Here is a 21,225-nt window from a genome sequence, read left to right as displayed (position 1 = left end):
AAACTATTCTCATTGAGACAGTCTTTCTCCATCTTTTCTGGCTGAGCAATATTTACATCCTCCATCATCTCAAAAAAAAAAAAAGGGAGAGGGAAAAGAAAACTCATCTGCTGCAGAATAGTATTTTTCTATCACTTCATTCTCCTTGCTGTCTGGGTGGAACAATTACTGAGCCCTCAGTCTTTTGTTCCCAGCCAAGGCACCGGTATGGAGGCAGAATAAAGCCCCTGCCTCAGAGAATACTGAAAGACCCAGGGAATCACAAAGCTTTCAAGGTATCAATGAGACGAGGCAAAGCACTCCTCAGTAGCTCTTGTGTATCTTGCTTGAGCCGGAATGCAGCAATCACTAGGCTTCCTGATGCCCTCCACTTCTAGCAAGCTTGACAGAATTCATTATTCCCCAGCACAAACATTAGACAGTGGCATCATCTCTCTAGCAATAGCCGGCAATGCCCATTTTTGTTTATAGACTCCAAATTGTCTGTTTACTTTTCAGATTCTTGCCAGTTCAATTCAGAAAGTAACTATTAAGTGCCTGCTATGCACAGGGCCTTGGGCTAGGTGCTGGGGGGAAACAAGCATTTTTATTAAGCACCTACTATGTGCTAGGCTCTGTGCTAAGCAGCTTTGGAAATATTATCTCATTTGATCCTCATGACAATCTGAGGAGGTAGGTGCTATTTTTATCCCCATTCTAAAGCTGAAATGACTTGCCCAGGGTTACACAGTTACAAAGTATTTGAAGCTGAATTTGAAATAAGGTATGCCTGATGCTAGGGCTCATGCTCTATCCACTGTTATACTGTCTCTGGGGATATTTAGATCTAGATATTTTATCTGTCTCTCTTTTTGTTGTCTCTCTGTCTCTCTCTGTGTCTCTGTTTCTCTGTCTCTGTCTTTCTCTGCCTCTCTCTCTCTCTGTCTCTGTATGTCCATCTGTCTCTCTCCATATATATGTATATGTATGTATAGACATGTATATATGTATATGTATCTACACATATACATATGCAGATACACATTATATATTTGTATGTGTACATATATATGCACATATACTGTTATCTCTCTGCCTCTCTGTAAACATATAGAGACCAGAGATACATAGATACAAAGAAACATAGATGTCATATATGTGTATGTACACATAGGCATGTGTATATATAAACATATATTTATGCATGTGTTTTACATATATGTGTGGGTATACTTATAAGAATGTATAAATTATGTTATTAATAAATAACTGAAGTTAAGGCTATTGATATTACTATACCATTATACATATACATATGAATAGATATATATATATTCCATATATAGACTATATACATACAACATATATAAACATACACCCACATATACTCATATATATGTATACACACATACACACGCACATTGAAGATGAAAAGACACCTGATGATTTTTCATGTTTAAATGTTTCCATGAGTGTCAGTTTTCTGTTGTAATGCTTCAGTACTTTTGTAAAAGGGAGGAGTTTGAGTCAGATGACTTCAGAACAGTCTCTGCTCTTAAGAAACTTATGTTTTCTGGAAGGATGAAGATGTGTATGGATAAGTAAATGCAAGGGAATTTGAGGAGGGAGGGAGCACTCCCAACTGTCCCAACATCAGGAAGGGCTTCCTGTAGGAGGTGACATGTGAACCGAGCAAAGGAAGTAGAGATTCTGAAAGATGGAGGTAGACAGAGAGTACACCCAGGACATGTGGAACACCATGTGCAGAGGCACTGAGGTGCGAAATGGCATGAGGAGTTCGGGGAAACTTGGGGAGCAGTGAGTAGGCTAGTCTGACTGGACCTGTCAAATGTGTGGGTGATAGTAATGTAAGTGAAATTGAGAAGAGCAAACTGGAACCAAACTGTGGGGGCCTTTAAAGGTCCTTCACTGAGGAGATTGCATTTTATCTTAAAAGTAACAGTGAGCCACTGAGTCTTCTTGATCCGGGGCATGATAGAATCAAACTTGTGCTGTAGGAAAGTTATTTTTCTAGCTGAGGGGAGGATGAATTATATGGACAAGAGGCTAGAAGTCCTGCTTAAAGAAGTATTTTAGCGGTTTGGATAAGAGGAGATGAAGGCTTGAACTAGAATTGTGACTGAGGATCCAGTTCCTTTGGTCCTTTTGTTAATTGGTTGATTGCTTTGTGATCTGGCCTTAATGAGGACAGAAATGACTAATTATGCAACGAGGAATTGTGAGGATCCTTAATGAGCAGCATCCTCAAGTCATGAAACAGACTTGAAAACTGTTTGAAAGACTGTCCCCTTCTCTGCCCAGTATGACAGTATGCCTTTTGCTCACCCAGAAAACAATGTCCTCTACATTTTGCAATACATACAAAAATGCCTCCAGTTACCTCGAAGGTCAGTTTGTGGGCCTCACAGGATGAGATTTAGGGAAAGAAAAAAACCACATTTGTAGTGATTCTGAGGAGTTTCATTTTGCTCTTTTCCCATGTCAAAACAGTGCAGTTTATCAACATAGCCACAACTCAGGTGGGGCATTCAGAGCTGTGTCCCAGTGCGCAAAATTATGAGGGCATTAATAACACTCACAGTCTTATAGCAAGTGGGAGCAACGGGGTGAGGTGCAGATGGGGAGCTGAATTTAGAACATAGTTACAAAGAATCATTAGTTATCACTGATTCCAGCCCAGGCTGTTTCTTTCCTTGCCCCACACCCTCACTTCCACCATCTTTCACGTCCCTCACACTAACTACTAAAACTACTCGTTACAGCTCTGGCAACAAGAGCCCTAAACTTGACATCAGATTTGAATCCCAGCTCTTGTACTTACCTTGGTCAAGCCTCAGTTCCCTCAGATGTAAAATAGGGGTAACGACACTTGGGTGAGGAGAGGGGATTGAAGAAAATGGATTGTAAACCTTAAAGAGCTACATAAATGCAAAACTTGAACCATCCATATGCAAAGTAGTAAAGTCACTCCACCTTCCAATGTTCCCTGACTCTTCTAACACCACAAACTGTGGAACCCTTAAAGATCTGCATTGGTAGAAGGAATTTCCTTACTGGGAGGCTCCCTGGACCAGATGAAATCAAAGGTCCCCCCCAATATATACGCATGTGGATGTCTGTGTGTACACATTCATACACATAGTGATGGGAAAGGGACAGGGCCTGCAATTTGATTGGTATAGAGAAATCCTGGATTTAGAAAATTCTTCTGTTAACACAAATCGCCACCTACTCTATGATGCATAGTCTTAGAAAGTTACTCAGAGCACTCAAAAGTGACTTACCGAGGACCACACAGCTAGTATATGTCAGAGGTGGGATTTGAATGAACCCAGGTCTTCTTAGATCTAGGATTAGCTCTCTACGTAGGACCAGTAGAGATTCAGTGGATCTCTGGTTACACATACACATGCCTGCATGCATGCATACATACATACATACACACATGTGTACGTATACACGCATATATACACACATACTCTCACCCTCCAATGATACAGATTATAACCTATCAGTGCCTTTTCATCCTATATGATTATTGCCCGTGCCCTATGTCAAATCCTTCACGGAGGTTCCATCCTCCAAGGAAACTTTCCTGTGCATCCTGTGACATGATGTGAACCCCAATGAAGCACTCTGGCTGTCCATCAGTTATACCTAATTACCTATTACTACTATGCCTTTGGAGGTGACATTAGGAAAAAAATAAGGAAGCCCAACCAGATTAAATTGTCATTCTCCTTGAAGAAGTCAGGGAGTGACTACTTTGCAAATTAGTGGCCTGTGTTGAAAAGGCCCTTTTGTTTAGGGAGAATGGGAACTTGACTTAGTGTCTCACTTACCAGTGACCTATCTTATTAATTAAGACATGGGTGTACAGAAAGCTAAAATAATTTGGCCATCTAAGGAGTCTCAGGGCTCATTTCCTGAGTAATTAAATGCTGGCCTGGATGTATGCTATCCCCCCGCTGGTCAGAAGCAGTCTTCCTCTAGTTCCAGACACACAATGATGCTCTGGGTTATTCATCACGAACAACTATACCTGGGCAGTTGGTCATTCATTCATTCATTCATTCATTCAACAAACATTTATCAGGGCTTATTATGTGTAGGATACTATACTAGAGGCTGGGAATATAAAGAGATGTAAGGTATATATTCTCAATACCTATAGGAATTGCCATCAATAGAAATGACTGTCATAGAAAAATATGAAACTGAATTAGAAGCAGAAAAAGATGTGTGTGTATGTATTTTGGTGGAGGAAGGGAAGAAATCATTAGAACCCCAATACCTGTCAAAACCATGTGAACATTTTTCATAGAAAAGATAAGGGTGGAAAGAGCAAAATGAGTTAATACTGCCGGAATGATTAAGTAGAATAAAAATGGTGTTTACAAGTATACCGGGGGAAAAGAAGCGCTTGGGAGAAAATGGGCCCATAAATAAGTGAGGAGGATTGAAATCTACTGCGAACCCAACAGGGCTGAGGCACTGAATTGCCTTTCCCTATCTGTCTATCACATGAAAAATAACAAGGAAATGGATTGGGAGTTGTGATGCTTTTCAGAAGGAGGTTGATATTGCGAGGCAGGAAAGGGAGCTCAGCAGGAGTGCTTCCCTTAGCAGAAGTGGGGAAGGACTTAAATACTTCTTGGCTGCATGGTTTTTGTTTTTGTTTTTTTCTTTGCCAGAGGGTCTTCCAGAACCTCATGGTGTCCCACAAATATTGTTGTTGTTCAGTTGTTTCAGTAATGTCCAACTCTTTGTGACCGCATTTTGAGGTTTTCTTGGCCATATATAAAAATAGATATAATATACATATACATATATGCACATACATACTGAGAGAGAGCTTTGTGATGCCAATTTTGGGTTTTCTTGGCCTTACATACACACACACATACATGCATATATACGTACACACATGTAAATGTATATGTAGCTTTGTGACCCTCATTTTAGGGTTTTCTTGGCCATATATAATATAAATACACATGCATGCAAACTCACATACATATATATATATACATATATATATGTATATACATATATATATAGAGAGAGAGAGAGAGAATGAGAGAGCTTAGTGCTGTTGCTTCTCTGATATGAAGCTGTGCCTACTGACCCATCATCAAAATATTGTGCATTTTGAGCTCTTTTCCTCTAGTGGAGATGGATTTATACTGCTTTATCAATGTTCTTTTACCCATTCCATTTGTAACTAAAGCCATGTATACATTCACAAGATGCCAGAGATTTTAGTGTTGGGAAAAGGACATTAGAGATAACCTAAGTCAGCTCTCTTATGTTCTAGATGAGGAAACTGAAGCCTGGAAAGGTTAAGTGACCTGCAGGAGGTGACATAGCTTATATCTGGAAAAGAAGAGATTTGAACTTGGGTCTACTGACTCTGAATCCAGAGATCTTTCTGCTTTCCACAGTTTATGACCATGTAATAGAAGGGAGATGGCAAACTGTGGTCTGTGGTTCAGATTTTGCTCACTGACTTTTTTTGTTTGTTTTGTTCCTTTTTTGGTGAGTCAATTGGGGTTAAGTGACTTGCCCAGGGTCACACAGTTTGTAAGTGTCTGAGGCCACATTTGAATTCAGGTCCTCCTGACTCCAGGGCCGGTGCTGTATCCACTACCTAGCTGTCCCCACTGACTGTTTTTATGCAAATGTAAAAACCACTCTTAGCTCTCAGATCCTTCAAAAACAAATGGTAGGCTAAGAGTTGCTTTACTGTCTTTTAGCTCAGTTCTGTCTGACTTCTTTCCTCACTGCCACCACATAGGCCTTGAAAGATATAGTCATGAAAGCTGTCTTCAGACAGCGGTATGATGGAGCCAGTTCCTACCAGCTCACACAAGCTGATTGTTAAATTCTCAATTTGAACATTTATACCTTAGAAATTGGCAACTATTACAAATCAGAGCTTGACTTACAGTTTAGTTGATTGTCTAAACTTAAGAAAGTAATGGAAAAATGTTAATCATAAAGATTAAAATGAAAAGTATGTCATTTGTACTTCTTTTTTTTTCCTGGAGAGCTAGTTGTTAAGTATTTGCCACAATATCCTTATATTCAAGTATTCAAATGTTCAACACATGGAAGGGAGATTAAAAGTATGTTATTTGGCCTGAAAGGACAGAACTGAGACCAATGGATGAAAGTTGCAAAGAGGAAACTTTGGACCTAATTATCAGGAAATGCTTCATAATAATCAGAATGATCCAAAAACAGAGGGAACTGCCTTTTAAGATGATGAGTAATTCTTCACTTGAGGTCATCAAGCTCAATCTATGTGGCCACTTCTTACGTATGTCTCGGGAGACATTTCTGTTTAGGCGTAGGTTGGACCAGGTGGCACTTTGTCATCTTTAAGTAAGGTAATACTCCGTAGTTGTGTATGTTCCCTATAAACACGTGAGAGCAGAATACTGGGTATGGGGAGTGGGAGAGAAGGAGAGGAGAGGAAAAGAGAGGAGAGAGAATACAGATACATGTGGACATACAGATACCGATACACACTTGGCCTCTCTCCTCAACTTATTCACAAACTCCAAAGATGAGTCCCCAGAGAAGTGACTGGATAGTACTCTTCTAAGAGTTTTAGAGGTAAGTAATCCTAAGGGGCTATGCTTTTAGTGTTGTCCTTCTCCAGCCCTCCAGGCTGTGCTTCCCCATTACCAATCAGCCAGTGGCCTCAATCACTTTTTAGATGAGGTATTTACTAAGAAGCCATAGCAAGAACTATTATAAAAGGTGTAGTAAGAATACAAAACATTTCACTCAAAAGCTTGGGAATCACTCTCTTGACAATCTGCATAGAGATCAGAGGGGAGAATGAGTACAAACTTAGAGTAAAATAGTCATGGTTGCGCTGAGTTAAAGACTGTGTGTAGCAAAGGGGTGCCTCCCAACTCTTGGTGTTAGAATCCTTATGTGGAGCTCTCAGATACTTGCTCACTTCAAATCAGGAATAAAGACTCCAAGAGAAAGAGGTGGCTGTGTACTCGTGGACCTCTTGACTGAATGGGATTTATGGAAGCCACCCTTTCCTCCCAACCTGGCTTTGGAGGCAGCTCAAAGTAGTCCTGCACCCTCATTGTCAAAAAGAAAAGAGCAGTGAAGCCAATTTGTCTCTTGTATAGACCTATTGAGTTCTGGCTTAGCGGCCCCCAGTGTCCAGTTCTTTAGACCTCTGCAGACAGTTGAAGAATTTTTGTTTATCACATAATATATACCTCTAAAACATCATGGTCAAAATTAGGATCACTTCCAAGTGTCCCAATGAATGCTTGGCCTACTATCAGGCAATGAATATTTATATATATTCCAAGCACTGCACCCTCTCCCACTGTAGGCCAGTACATTTGCATCACATAAATACATGGAAAGCCACAGTTTCAAATAAGCTTGACTGTGGAAATACTGATTTTATGAAATGAAAATGATTGATTGGACAAGAAGTTTTTATTGATACATATGAATATGTTTATATCATTATTATTGAATTGTTGTGCCTCCTAATTCATCACCAAAGAGATTAATAAAAGAAGGGGATCATGAATATTTTACCCCCCTTCATCATTCAAATAGAAATAAGTACTTTATCAATAAAATTTGTAGCTTAAATTTCCAGTTTCAATGGGGGGGTGCTTTTTTTGTTTGTTTTTGTTTTTTACAGAAAGTCTATTTTTACCAATCATTGGTGCCAAACTCTCCATAAAGAGAGAATGTTATCATTGTCACACACCTGGGTGCCAACTTACTAGCAGGTTGTTGGGGGTTTTTTTCTTCTTCTAATTCATTTCTGAGTCTTTGTTTAGAACACATTTTCCCATGGAAACAATGTTATAAATGGTTCTTAAGTTCCTAGGGGTAATGTGCAAACTTAATTAACTCACAATGTACTACTCTGGTTCTTGAGACTAGATAATTGGGAAGGAGCAATCTTAGACAATGAGTAGTAGAGGGGAGAAAGGAATGAGGGAAGACATTCTAATCTGTGGTGGCACACAGGGAAAGGGAGCCTAAGGCAGCCAGGTGCCAGGTGGTAAGTGTCTGAATATAAAATGCACTTCATTAAAAAAAAAAAAAAAAAAATATATATATATATATATATATATATATATATATATATTGTACTGCTGTGTTCTTTTTCCAAAGTAGCCTTCTATCCTACTTTGGGATGAAATTTTGATTGCTTATGTTAAGGTTCCATGGGTGGATATCAAATAAAGTATAACTAATGAACTGGACTAATGATCCCTAAGGTCTCTCCAATTTCCATATCCTGTGATCCTAAGTCAAAAGTTTAGTCATTTTCCTCAGAACAAGCTACATAGGTTTACAGAAGCAAGACTTTCACCTGAAAGTTGAAAATTGGGGCAAGGCAGGGGCAGCTAGGTGGCCCAGTGGATAGAGCACCAGCCCAGGAGTCAGGAAGACCTGAATTCTGGGCCGGCCGCGCTGTGCACTCTCCTCCTATAAGGAGCAGGCTGCCAGAGTCATACTTACCAGTCTTCGGAGCCTACCCGGATAAACACACAGAGACGAGCCAACCAGGAGGTGCCAACACCCGAGCTTTATTCAGAGGCCATCACAGCAAGGCCAAGCAGGAAGGCCAGAGCAAGAGAGCAGGAGCAAGAGAGAGCGAGCTCCGACCATGACCGTTCCTTAAGTACCTACTTAGCCCCTCCTCCTCAGCCGGCCTACTAGTCATTGATTGTAGGATCAGATACCGGAAGGGGATGTCTGGGTTTAGCGCACCAAGGGAGAGGGAGTGACGCAGGAGGCTAGGACCGGATACAGGAAGGAGGCGTCTGGGATTAGTGCATAGACAAAGGGAGAGTACATGACCCAGGAAGTCAGGCCCAGATACCGGGAGGAGGCATCTGGGGTCAGTGCTACACAAAGGGAAAGTACGTGACCCAGGAAGTCAGGAAGGACACAGGAAGGAGGCGTCTGGGGTTAGCGTTGTACCTAGGGAGGGGGCTAGACAAAGGAACTCGTTCTCTGCCGTCCCACTCCCACGTGGCACAGCCCCCTGCCTCAGGAGCACATGCTCTGGCTACTTCCTTGTATTCTGTTCCTTCCCCAGCTTATCACAGCTCCACATAGCACTGCCCACTGCCTCAGGAGCGTGAGCTCCGGTTACTTCCTAATATCTTGTTCCTACCCCATCTTGCCACAACTGTCACTTGGCAGTAGGCAACATCAGACAGTCCCTCACAGAATTCAAATGTAATCTCAGGCCTTTACTAGCTGTGTGACCCTGGGCAAGTCACTTAACCCCAATTGCCCCCCCCAAAAAAAAAGATTGTGGCAAGGAGGAAAAAATGTAGACAGGTCAGTATTAAGAGTAAGTGGTGACCAATGAATAGCCAGTATGTTCCACTGGTATTCATGTAATGTATAAGATCTAGAAGAAAACCCCCAAGAAGGCTCAGGAGACCCTCTCTAGTGTACATCTATGGGAGAAGATGAACAAGAATCAGAGAAGAAGGATAAGTATGGATGAGTTGGAATCTTGGAATGTACATCCTTGGAGAGAATATTTCACACTGACACACTGATCCATTGGCAGATTGCAGTGACTCTGTCTTATCTGCTCCTTCTCATTTCTATTGCTGTAGTACAGTGTAAGGCAAGACAGATAGCAAATTGTATTGCGGTGTGCTCTTACAGTTACAAAGATATTTTTGTTCTAGTATGCAAGTAGTCATGGTGTCCACACGTCCACACTCTGAATAAATGATTATTTCATTCCTGTGGTTTCTATTCGCATCATCAAAAATCAAAACCTAAGTAAAGAGTTTCACGAGTTGTAGTTGCTATGGCTGCCAAAAATTAATCACGTGGTGGTCAACCTTCTGGTGATGAACCACAATATGGTATAATGGAGGGAGAGAAAAGGAGAGACAGAGACAGAAAAACCAGAGAGAAAGAGATAATGACAGCGATAGAGAGACAGAGACAGAGAGAGAGAGGGAGAAAGGGAGAGAGAAGACTTAAGTGCTTACTGTATGACAGGCATTGTGGTAAGTGTTAAGATAAGGAAGGAACCCTTTATTAAATAGTTGCTATATGTCAGGCATTGTGCTAAGGTGCACACAATTGGAGGCATGGTTTGGGGATGAATGGGAAGACAACTGGAAGCCTGGATGTAAGGTTAAAGCTCATCTATCAGAGCTCACAGTAGTTCCAGGGGTCAAGTCAAGTCAAGTTCCTGTGGTTAGGAAGTAGGGATGATGGCAGGAATTGACATAGTGTAGAGCTAGGCTGGGAAATGAGGTAGCCTGGCACTTATTAGCTGTGTGAATTTGCGTGAGTCACATAAGCACAATGGGGATAATAAAACTTGAGTTATCTGCCTTATGGAGTTGTTGTAAGGAATATAACTGTTTAACCATTTTTTTACCTAGTATCATTTTTATCTATTATTTCATTGGTATTTTTCATTGGTATGAGTAGTAACTTCTACCAGTGTAGATCAGCACTTTCTCTGCCAATAAGAGTGTTGTTACCTGGGACACTGAGAAGCTGGATGTCTTGTCCAGTGTCACATGGCTAGTATGTGCAAGAAATAAGGCTTGGGTTCTGGGCATCCTAGTTCCAAGGCTACCTTTCTATCCACTGTACTACACCAGCTCTCTGAGACAGGAAACCTCTATCTAAAGGTAAGCTGTTAGATAGATTCACTCCCAGATGATAGATGCAGAGTCCACTGTTGGGTCCATACTCAATGCCTTTCCTGTTGGTTAAGATTTGTTGAAAGCTGTTGGAACAGCCCTTGAGAATCCCCAGTCACTTACAAGCCCTAATGAGGCTGTGGAAGAGGGGCTTTGAGTGAAGGCATGGTGCTCATAGCCATGTGAGATGTTCTTACAGAGCAACGCAAGGCTCTTTAACCCAGAACAAAAACATTAGTCCGCTGAAGGAGTCACACTCTTCTACCCAGATTCAGAAAGCCTCAAATAATCCACACTCCCAGACCATAAGGGTGGCCTAGATCTTGAGAACCTCATTCTCAGTGTATCTTTAGGCTTTTCTATGCTGCCTTGGTATTTTCCCTTTAAAGTAAGGATAACCATTCTTTTTATTTTTTTTTAAAAATTTGTGTATATATTTATTTATTTGTTTGTTTGTTTATTTATTTACTAGGCAATAGGGGTTAATTGACTTGCTCAGGGTCACACAACTATTAGGTGTCTGAGGTCACATTTGAACTCAGGTCCTCCTGACTCCAGGGCCAGTGCTCTATCCATTGTGCCACCTAGCTCTCCCTGTTCCTTCCTTTTCTAGGCCCCTTTGTTAATGCTGGCATCCATCAATAGCAGAGCTTTGTTGGTATAATTTGTTCCTCTAAAAAAGGTTTTCTTTGACTTTGTAATTCCAGGTATCAACTTTTACTTTGTTGGCCTTTTTTGAACACATGTACGTACTCTGTCATGTTATAGGAATACCAAATATCCGTTTCCAGTGTAACCATCCTTGTTTCAATTTTCAATTTTTTTGTAGAAAATCCTAATTTAGAAGGAATGTTGACAACCTGTAGCTTTTTCAGAGGAGAGGATCAGGCTGGTGACTCAGATTCATAGTATCTAGAAATAGGAGACACTTAAATCATCTAGCCCAGTGGTGTGCTGGTAAATGTTTAATGACCAGCTCTCAATACTATATGCAGGGCACACTTTTACATTGAATCTACATTATTAACATTTTCTGCATCACTTTCTCAAGTCTAGACAATCAACCAAACAATAAATCAAACACTGATTTGTAGTCCTTGATGATCTCCCAGGTGTAAATGCTCACACTAAAAATGTGACAGTCGGCTCTCAAGAGCCTGTTGGAGCTGACTCCTGTCCTGCCCCCCTCCCTGCCCCAGGATTCTGGTCTAACTCCTTCATTCCCCAGAATAGCAAATGACTTGTTCAAAGTGACATGGTAGGAATTAGCAGAGCCAAATTCAAACCCAAGTCTTTTGACTCCAGATCGTGCCTTGTTGCTACGCTTTAGCCAGGAGGGACCTTGAAATTGTGGTCTTTGAGGACCCATTAAAAAAAATGGAAGTGTTTAGAAAGAACTGGGGGGTGAAAGGTGGCAAGACAAGATAGATGTCTTCAGGCATTGGAAGACTTTGCAGAAGAGGTCTTACTCAGCTTGGCCCTAGAGGGCAAAATTAGTATCCACTCTTGGAAATACAGAGAGCGAAATTCCATCTTAATATAAATAAGACCTTTTTGATAATTGGAACTGTTCAAGAGTGGAATCAGCTCCTTTGTTAGTTTCTGAGTCCTCAGGCCCTGGAGGTTGTTCAAAGAGAAATGAATAACTAATGAATCAATTAGTTAGCATTTATAAGCACCTACTATATGCCAGGCGCTATGCTGGACTCTGGGGAGCTTACATTCTATCCAAAGAAACAAACTGGACATATATGACATACAAAATGGGTGTAAGGTAAGCAGGTGGAAAGAGTACTAGTTACTGGGAGGATCCAGAAGGTGGAACTTAAGCTGAGTCTCGGAGGCCACTTGGGAGTGACATCAGTAATCCATTGGTCAGGGCCTTGGACTTCACTAACTTAAAGATCTCTTCTAGGTTTAGGATTCTATGACTCTATGATCTGCTCAGTGTGCCACTGCCAGCTCCAACCTTGGGTGAGCTCTGGTTCTCATCTACCCAGATTTTCTCTTCCTTCACTATAGGCTGCTCTACCTCTTTGGGGCATTCATTCCAATCCATCCTTGTTTGTCCCTGTACTTGCCCTCCTGGCAGCTTACAATCAAAGAAAACAATGTAAGTGGTGCTACAACAGCCCCACCTGCTGCTCTCAGCTTCACATTGCTGGAGGGCCCTAATAATATTCAAATAAATAAACGTCACCCGTGATGCATAATCACATTGACTTAAGAGTTACAGAGAGATTTCTCTACACTCTCTTCTTTGACCCTTACAGTAATCCTACTCATTGAGGTTGGTACTGCATGTTTATTACCAGAATATGATAGAGGAAGAAATGGAAGCTGAAGAGAGGGTAAATGATTTACTCAAGGTCACATACCTACTAAGTGGCAGAGATGGGGCCCTTTTTCACGACCTTTTTGTCTAAGTTCATTGTTCTGCCCACTATAACATGTTGACCTTCCTTGGCCTCTCTGCCCAGATGTCCTCAGCTGGGTGAGATTGATTCTGGTTTCACAATTTCCAAATATTTGACTTTTGACCTTTATGGGGACTTCTAGCTGAAATGGAATTCAGAAATAGAGGGGACCTTGGAGATCATGCAGTCTAATCCCAAGAACAACAATAATTATTTGATAGTAATTTGAAGTTTGAGAAGTACCTTCTTTCCTTACAAAAACCCCATGAAGGGCAAGTAGTACTTTAATAGATGAAGGAACTGCAGCTCAGAGGGGTTAGGTAGGTATACCATTGCTATACAGATAGTTGTGTGTTTTTTTGTTTTTTCATTCCATAGGCAGGTGCCCTTGACCAATCTGGATAGCCTATGTACAAACCACAGCTAGGTAGGCTTAATCCCAGTGATATTCCTCCTCCGCAGTAGGCTTGATCTAAGCACCAAAAGACTCTACAAGCTTTTATAAGGCATAATTTCTTCTCAACTTATCCTTTAGCTATCTTTTTTAGATGTCTAGAGAGTTAAGTGACACGGTGAATAGCGTGGTGGGCTTGGAATCTTTCTGACTCCTGAGTTCAGATCCAGGCTTAGACACTTACTAGCTGTGTGATCCTTGACAAGTCACCTCATCTCCCTTGTCCTCAGTTTCATCATATGAAAAATGAGGATAATAATAGCATCTTTCTCCCCAATGCCTAGGATACTCTTGCTTGTCTCTGACTCCTGGCTTCCTTCAAGACCCAGCTAAAATCCTGTCTTCTCCTACCTATCCCCTTTAATTCTAGTGCCTTGCCTCTAGTGATTATTTCAAATTTGTCCTGCATATAGATTATTTGTATATAGTTATTTGCAAATAGTATGTCCCACTTCTATCCCCATTAAATTATAAGCTCCTTGGGAGCAGGAATAATCTCTTATCTTTTTTTGTATCCCCAGTGCCTAGTGAGGATAGCTAGGTGGTAGAGTGGATAGAGTGGCAGGCCTGGAGTTAAGAAGACTCATCTTCCTGAGTTTAAATCTGGTCTCAGACACATACTACCTGTGTGACCCTGGGCAAGTCACTTGACATTGTTTGCCTGGGTTCCTCATCTGTAAAATGAGCTGAAGAAGGAAATGGCAAGCCACTCTAGAATCTTTGTCAAGAAAACCCTGAATGGCATCACAAAGAGTCAGACATGACTGAAATGACTGAACAACAAAGCGCCTAGTAATGTGCACATAGTGGACATTTAATAAATTTATATTGAATGACTGACTCCCAGGGCTGTTGTGAAGATAAAGTGAGATATCTATGAAGGATTTTGCAAATCTTAAAGTGCTGATGATGATGACAATGATGATGGTAAGAGGTGTTCATTGAGTAGTGTATACATTAGATATTAGTTGCATTTAGCTTTTCTTCACTGCAAACTTCAGAAAGAAAAGTGATTGCCAGGTAAACTGAGGCAATAAGTATTGGAACCAGTGGTGTAACTAGGACAAGTTGTCTCTGATATTTCACCAAATCTCACAATCTTAGAGTTGGAAGGGACCTTGGAGGTCATCCAATCACTCTTGTCCGTAACTGAACAACAATACTTTCTTTTTAAAATTATTTTTAATGATTTTGTTAAATATTTACAATTACATATAAAAATTAACACTCATTTTTAAAAATTGTGAGCTCTAGATTCTTTCCCTCTCTCCTGCCTCTCCTCCATCTTTGAGAAGGTAAACAATTTGATATAGATTATATATGTGAAGTAATGCAAAACATATTTCTATATCATCCATGTTACAAAAGAAAGCACAAATAAAATAAAACAATACAAATAAAGAAAGTGAAAAAAAGCATGCTTCACTCTCCAGTCAAAGTTCATCAGTTCTCTTTCTGGATGTGGGTAGCATCTTTTACCATGGGTTCTTTTGGAATTGTCTTACATCATCGCCTTGATCAGAGTAGCTAAGTCTTTCACCATTGCTCATCCTTACAGTCTTGCTATTGTTGCATACAATGCTCTCCTGGTTCTGCTCACTTTAGTTTGCATCAGTTCATAAAAGTCTTCCCAGGTATTTCTGAAACCATCCTGCTCATCATTTCTTATAGTGCAATAGTGAAATTATCATAATAATATACCACAACTTGTTTAGCCAGTCCTTGATAGGTATCCCTTCAATTGCCAATTCTTAGCCACCACAAAAAGAGCTGCTATAATTTTTTTGTACAAAGAGGTCCTTTCCCCTTTTCTCTATTTTCTTTGAGTTATAGGCCTAGTAGTGATATTGCTGGGTCAAAAGGAATGTACAGTTTTATAGTCCTTTGGTCATAGTTCCAAATTGTTCTCCTGAATGATTAGATTAGTTCGTAACTCTACCAGCAGTGAATTAATGTCTCAATTTTTCCACATCCCCTCCAACATTTGTCACTTTTCTTTGCTGTCATGTTAGCTATTCTGATAGGTGTGATATTCTGATAGAGTTTGTTTTAATTTGCATTTCTCTAATCAGTAGTGATTTAAAGCATTTTTATGTGACTATAGATAGTTTTGATTTCTTCTGAAAACTGCCTGTTCATATCCTTTGACCATTTGTCGACTGGGGAATGGCTCTTAACAATACTTTCTGTAACATCTCTAACAGGTGGTCATTCAGCCTTTTCTTAAAGACTTCTGGTAAAGGGCAGTACACTCTCTCCATTTTCATTTTACTTTTAGATAGCTCTAATTGTTACGAAGTCTCTTCCTTCTGCAAAGCCAAAATTTGCCTCTTTGTCACATTCATCTACCATTTCTATTTCTGATGCCAAGCAGAATAAATCTAATCTCTGCTGCACATGAAATCTATTCAAATACTTGAAGAGAGCTCTCATTATGACCCATCTCCCTCCATAATCACAGACCCAGGGAGTGTACTAGAGCCAGCACCTACCAGCTTGAAAGAGCCAATTCTTACATTTTAATATGGGCTTTTGCACCTTAGAAATCAGTAAATACTACAGATTGGGACTTGATTCATTGTTTTTTTGATTATCTAGACTTAAGAAAGCAGTGGAGAAAATGTTACAAATGTGTATTAAACTTAAATGAGTGTCCTATGTACTTTTTTTCCCCTGGAGAGCTGATTGTTAAACATTTACTAGCCCTCCCCATTCCTAGTCTCTTTCCCTTCTCCAGGCTCAACATTTAGCTTCTTCTCATATGGCATGATGTTACCCTCCTGCCCCACATCCTCCTGAATTCTGAATATCTGTGAGACCAAATGATTATCCCCCAGAAACATTAGCTAAAATAAATTGCCACTTAACCCCCAACTAGCACAGCCCTCCACAAAAATTGCAGCTCCAAGACAAAGGAAAGTAATATCCCGTTATGAGCTCTCCAATTACCTCTAGACATCATACACGGCACATCATTTTCAGGATGCAGAAAGAGACGCTACACAGCAGGTTTAGAAACTTCACTTCCTCAAGATACTCAGTCTCATGCCAGCCAGAGGGAGGCTTAAATGGATCTGACTGCACTTGATTATGGATATGTTATTTTCATTTTTAAAATATTCCCCATCTTGGATGGGAGCCTCAAGGTATGAGAAGAAAAAAAATCGATATAATTACTTGTAAAAAAGAATCTCTCTAGTTATAGAACATTTTCTATGAGGAAGGAGGCTCACCACATTCTTTATCTGGTAAAATCTCCCAGGAATGAAACAGAGAAGTTAATCTTTTTTTTGGGAGAGCCAACATATCTGGCTTCCCCAACCCAGGAAAAAAAGAGTGAAATTCCCTCCCCCTTCACTCACTCCCATTTAGGGTATCAGAGATTTAGAGCTTAGAAGGGACCTTAAAAGTCAGTTAGTCCTAATCCTCTCATTTTACAGATGAGGAAGGTTGAGAGCTATAGAGAGAAAGTGACAAAACCAAGGTCACACATACACTCTTTTTTTTTTTAAATAGGCAACTGGAGTTAAGTGATTTACCCAGGGTCACCCAGCTAGTAAGTGTCTAAGATTGGATTTGAACCCAGGTCCTCCTGACTCCAGGCTTGTTCTCTATCTACTATGCCACCTAGCTATTCCATCACATGTACTCTTAAGCGACAAATTCAAGATTTGAACTCAGGTATTCTGACTCCTGATCTAGCCCCCTTTCCACCATACCATGAAGCTCCCCATTCCAGTTGTTATAAATTAGAGTCTCTCAGCCTTAAACTTAATGCCTTTATTACCTTTCAGTGAGAAGTTACAACTGAGTTTCAGTCAATAAAGCATCCCTCTGTGGACCTGGGACCAGGATAGAAACAGTTGTCTTACATCCTGATTCAAGTCTAGCTGAATGCTGAGTCTGGTCAACTATGGGTGGGTTTTCATCGTATTCTTGGCCTGCTTTGGCAGCTGGAAGGCAGAGAGGATGAAATCTATTCTTTGATAAGTGACCATGACTGCCATATCATGTAGACCAGCATTGAAAACTACAGCAGCAAGCTCAGAAGTCAGTTAGATTCAATCCAATCTATTAAGAAACTACGGTAGCCTAGGCACTATGCCAGACTCTGGCATGTCCTTTAGTAGCTTACATTCTATTGAAGGAAAAGAGGATATACTCAATATGTTAAAATAAGATCTCTACAAAGTAAATGCAGTCTTTTTGGAGAAGACGCTGAAAAAGGAGGGGGGGGATAAGAAGACCTCACAGACAGTGAGATCTTAGCTAGGTTTTGAAGGAACTAAGGATTTCAAGAGACAGAGATGAAGAAGAAGAACATTCCAAGTGTGGGGGATAGACTATACAAAGTCACGGATGTTGGAAAAGGAATGTATGCCATATACAGGGAATGGCAAAGAGGTCGGTTTGTCTGATACATAGAGTGCCTCAAGAGGCATTTCGTGAATAAGCCTGGGAAGGTAAGCTGGAGACAGATTGCAAAGGCTTTTAAATGCCAAGCAAAGGAATTTTTATCTTCTCAGAGAGACAATAGAAAACCCTAATAGCTTCTTGAGCAGGGGAATACCATGGTCAGCGCTATGCTTCAGGCAATTTTTTTTATTTGTTTGTTTGTTTAAGGATGCAAAGGATGAATTATAGAGGTAAGAGATTGTATGTCTAAAGTGTTCTTCATTGGAAGGAAGTAGAGTTAAAAGTAATGGTAAAGGTATCTAAAGGGTCACCAGTTAGGGAGGACTCTGAAAATAATGTAGGGGTATGTTCAAGGCCAGAAAAGAAAGAGGCGAGTTGAACATTGTTAACAGTGCTCAGCATATCTACCTTGTGTCTGTGCCTCCCTGGCTGTATGGCCTCACTTTTAGCTGAGCATATCTCTAGGTCACAGATTCCTTTGCTGTTCACGATAACAGATCCAAGAGGAATTCTGCTGTTGGGATGATAGGATTTGCCTGAAGAAATCACTGGCAACTGAATGCCTGTTTAGGAGATAATCTTCAGGGTCTGGGCTTATCTGAGTGTGGAGCCTTCTATAATTCTATTTTTTATGCTTCAAGGATTTGTGATTTCATCCATTTGCATGTCGTATCCACCAATAGAGATCAGAATTCCTTCCTGCCTTAATAATTGGAATTTATGAATGGATGGGGCTGAAAATTTTCATTTTGGCCTAGTGGCCAACTATTTGTTGATGATCCTTTCCAAACTGGGCTAGACTTCACCTTGGATGACAGACATGTGGTCTTTCATAGGGCCATAATCAGAGTCATTCATAGTAGCATAGATTTAGAAGGACATTAGAGGTCATCACTGAGAGGTTGTGACTTGCCTGGTGGGAAGTTTCAGGTGTGAGATATAAACAAAGGTCTTGGGGCGGAGTCAAGATGGCAGAGTAAAGGCAATGACTTGCTTGAGCTCTCTCCCAAACCCTTCCAAATACCTGTAAAAATGGCTCTAAACAAATTCTAGAGCAGCAGAACCCACAAAAAGACAGAGGAAAACAAATTTCCAGCCCAAGAGAACCTGGATGGATGATTGGAAAGTTCTGTTGTGCCAGTCTGGGAGAGGAGTGCAGTTCAGCCTGGGCCATACAGGTAAAGACCAGGCCTCAGCAAACCTAGAGCAGTCCTCAGGGGATCGAATCAAGGGAAGCTAAGGTGGTTCCCAGTCTTCTCAACTCACAAACGCCAGCCCCGGGGTGATGGCTGCTTCCAGAGCTCTTGGCCCACAGACAATGGGGGGATCAAGTGACTGATCAGAGGGGGATTGCAGGGATCTCTTTGCTGGTGCTGAGGCAGGATTCTCTTGCTTTGTCCGTGCTTGGATCTGGGTTACAGTTCTGGCAGTCCTGAGGTGAGGAGGAGTGCTGGCATGGTAGAGCTTGTAGTGGTGGTGGCGAGGGAATCCTCCTCATAGTTCCAAGGTAGAAAAGAGTGCGTGTGTCACTCATAGACCAGAGCACAGGCCAGGAAAGGAGTAAGCACCTCGCCTTGATCGTACCACCTTGGAAGAACTGCAAATTTTCAGGTCCCTAGAAGTATCTCTGAAAACAGCTGCACAAAACCCCGAAGCCTGGGACAGTACATTCTCCACACTGGAAGCAGAACCCTACCTTAACAAGGAGTTTAAAAGTCAAATAATTGTCTGGGATCATGAGCAAATAGCACAAAAAAGTCAGACCATAGAATCTTTCTTTCGTGACAAAGAAGATCAAAACATACAACCAGAAGAAGACAAGAAAGTCAAAGTTTCTACATCCAAAGCCTCTAAGAATAGTATGAATCAGTCCCAGCCCATGGAAGGGCTCAAAAAGGATTTTGGGAAGCAAGTAAGAAAAGTAGAGGAAATGAGAAGAGAAATGAGAGTGATGCAAAAAAATCATGAAAAACAAGTCAACAGCTTGCTAAAGGAGACCCAAAAAAATACTGAAGAAAATAATACCTTAAAAAATAGCCTAACCCAAATGGCAAAAGAGGTCCAAAAAGCCAATGAGGAGAAGAATGCCTTAAAAAGCAGAATTGGCCATATGGAAAAGAAAGTCCAAAAGTTCGCTGAAGAGAATACTTCCTTAAAAATTAGAATGGAGCAAATGGAAGCTAGTGACTTTATGAGAAATCAAGAAATTGTAAAACAAAACCAAAAGAATGAAAAAATGGAAGACAATGTGAAATATCTCACTGGAAAAACAACTGACCTGGAAAATAGATCTGGGAGAGAGACCTTAAAAATTATTGGACTGTTTAAAAGCCAAGATCAAAAAAAGAGCCTAGACATCATTTTTCAAGAAATTATCAAGGAAAATTTCCCTGATATTTTAGAACCAGAGGATAAAATAGAAATTGACAGAATTCACTTATCACCTCCTGAAAGAGATCCCCAAAGGAAAACTCCTAGTAATATTATAGCCAAATTCCAGAGTTCCCAGGTCAAGGAGAAAGTATTGCAATATTCAGCAGCCAAAAAGAAACAATTCAAATATTGTGGAAATGCAATCAGAATAACACAAGATTTAGCAGCTTCTACATTAAGGGACCAGAAGGCTTAGAATGTAATATTCCAGAGGTCAAAGGAGATAGAATTACAACTAAGAATCACCTACCCGGCAAAACTGAATATAATCCTTCAGGGAGAAAAATAGACATTCAGGGGCAGCTAGGTGACGCAGTGGATAGAGCACCAGCCCTGAAGACAGGAGGATCTGAGTTCAAATCTGGCCTCAGATCAAACACTTGACACTTACTAGCTGTGTGACCCTGGGCCAATCACTTAACCTCAATTGCCAAAAAAGAAAAAAAAAGTAAAAAAAAATGGACATTTAGTGAAATAGAGGACTTTCAAGTATTCTTGATGAAAAGACCAGAGCTGAATAGAAAATTTGACTTTCAAATACAAGACTTAAGAGAAGCATGAAAAGGTAAACAGGAAAAAGAAATCATAAGAGACTTATTAAAGTTGAACTGTTTACATTCCTAAATGGAAAGATGATGTTTGTAACTCATGAGACCTTTGTCAGTATTAGGGTAGTTGGAGGGAAAAATTATATGTATATGTAGATAGATAGAGGGCAACAGAGTTGAAGATGAAGGCATGATATCTAAAAAAAAAATTAAGGGATGAGAGAGGATTATACTGGGAGAAGGAGAAAGGGAGAGGT

At 40.5% G+C, this 21,225-nt stretch overlaps 1 protein-coding gene across 1 annotated transcript in view; it reads left to right on the top strand.

The window, feature by feature from the left end:
• ASTN1 (astrotactin 1) overlaps window positions 1-21,225 on the top strand; it is a 278,216-nt gene that overhangs the window by 113,767 nt on the left and 143,224 nt on the right. The window lies entirely within an intron of this gene.

The sequence above is a fragment of the Vombatus ursinus genome, unplaced genomic scaffold (assembly GCF_900497805.2).
Source record: "Vombatus ursinus unplaced genomic scaffold, bare-nosed wombat genome assembly UNPS02014789.1, whole genome shotgun sequence".
Taxonomy (NCBI): Eukaryota; Metazoa; Chordata; class Mammalia; order Diprotodontia; family Vombatidae; genus Vombatus; species Vombatus ursinus.
Note: the sequence above shows the minus strand (reverse complement) of the source record. Positions and strands in the feature narration are given on the sequence as shown.